This window comes from Pteropus vampyrus, unplaced genomic scaffold (assembly GCF_000151845.1).
Source record: "Pteropus vampyrus isolate Shadow unplaced genomic scaffold, Pvam_2.0 Scaffold54, whole genome shotgun sequence".
Classification (NCBI taxonomy): Eukaryota; Metazoa; Chordata; class Mammalia; order Chiroptera; family Pteropodidae; genus Pteropus; species Pteropus vampyrus.
In genome coordinates, this window is record NW_011888835.1 from 6334012 (window position 1) to 6336244 (window position 2233).

The window sequence follows — 2233 nt, forward strand, 5'->3', positions numbered from 1 at the left end:
TATATAAAATAATATATAAAAACTGTTCTTAGAGTAGTTTCCAAACAGAACTTGTCTCTAATCCTAATGTAACAGAAATGTATACATAAATTGGATTCATCGAATGAACCTTTGACTAACAACTGTTTGAGAAAGGTGTTAACATCAAGTGTAGGATACGTTTTCTAGGATTTGACATTTTCAGATTTGAAAATTATATTTTGTGAATGGAAATACCACTACTAAAAATGAAATGCTATAAATAGAATGTCATTTGTTTCCAAAGACTATCGATATATTTAGAGCGATGCAAAAATAATAATAGAAGCGAGATATTTTATGGCAAACTTTGGGGGTAAGGTTAGGACTACCCGTGAGTTATCTCAGGGTGAACACTGCGCCTGCAAGCACTGCTGGCGAGTATTCTTTGGGCAAATGGGAAATGGGTTAAAAATAACATTCTATTATCAGCAGTTCTCAAACTTGGCTACACATTAGAATTGACTGGGGAAGTGTTAAACTTCCCTATGCTGAAGTCACACCCCAGATCAACTAAATCAGAATTCTGGGGTGAGATCTAGACATCAATATGTTTTGGGTTTTTTTGGGGGGGAGGGGGGAAGAGAGTGGTTGTTTATTTTTTACCTTTAAACATATTTTTATTTTTGGTGAGAACACTTAAGATCTAATCTTTTGGCGAATTCTAAAAATTCAATACAGCATTATAATCATCATGCTATACATTATATCCTCAGAATTTATTCATGTTATAACAAAGTGTATGATCTTTTACCAACCTCTCTCCTTTTTCCCTGGCAAACACCATTATACACTCTGTTTCTATGAATTTGACTTTATCTTTTAGATTCCACATATAAGTGATATTATACAGTATTTATCTTTCTCTGTCTGGCTTATTTCACTTAGCCTAATGCCCTCCAGCTTCATCCACGTTGTCTCAAATGACCGGATTTCTTTCTTTTTTATAGCTGAATAACATTCGATTTTAGGGGTGGGTGGGTGCGTGTGTGTGTGTGTGTGTGTGTCTGTACTAGATTTTCTTTATCCATTCATCCATTTGTGGACACTTACATTATGGAAAACAGCATAGAAATTCCTCAAGACACCAAAAATAGAACTACCTACCATATGATCCAGCAAACCCACCGCTGTGTATACATCCAAAGAAATGAAATCTCTCTCTCAAAGAGACATCTGCACCCCACTCTCACTGCAATACCATCCACGACAGCCAAGATATGGTTTGTTTTTTACATCGGATTTCAATTCTGTTACAGGCTATTCATTCTGAGCTTTTGTAGCCTTGGATGTATGATGTTGCAAATGTGTAGAAACCCTAATATTTCCCCAGTTACATCTTGGTAAAGCCCTACATCTAACCTGTTTCCTTTAAAATTCTTTTCAAGGCATAATTTTAAATTTTGTTGGGGTAAGAGCTACTACAGAATTTACTCCATGTCATGTTTCTTACCCAAAGGTAGGGCCTTTCTTGTGTCCAAACTGGAGACCTTGAGTATCAAAGAAGTATTAATGTGGGCTCTCATTTCTGCTGGGGTCAGATCTCCATCTTCCTCCAGAATTGCTCAAGCGCTGGTACCCCGTTTTTCTCTCAATCAGCCATTCTCTGACAAGCGTCAGGGAGGATCTGCCTGGGCCTCAGCAGCCAGGCTGTCGTTCGGGGATGCAGAAAGGACCGCTGGTTCCCCACCTGCATCATTTCTTTTTCCAACATCAAAGTTCCACAGATGCCAGTTGCTTCCTGTCTCCAGAAAACTTTCCTCTGCTCCCTCAGTTCACTGAGAACATTGTGCCCTGCTTGGACCCCAACTTGCCGTGCCACAGTCGGGGAACTGTCGCACTGGAGAGGTCAATCGAATGTGGGGCTCACCTTGTGAATATTCCTGCTCTCAGGTTTGCAACACCTAAGTACATCTCCTTCTATATTTTGCCCAGTTTTCCAAAGATTTATAATATGAGCACTTCACCTATACCAGGTATGTAAGTGGGAGCATATTTTCTTCTGGAAGAAAAAAAAATTCAGACACTGGTAGAAAGTACTATAGGGTTTGTTTGTTTGTTTGTTTGTTTGTTTGTTTGTTTTTCCCCCCAGAGAGAACTTGCTTTTATATCTCACAAATTACTTTAACCAATTGAGAATGTACCATTTTCCCGTTTGGATATCTTTTTATGAGTCATGAATTACGAGTTTTGATGAGAGGTGTTCTACTTCAGG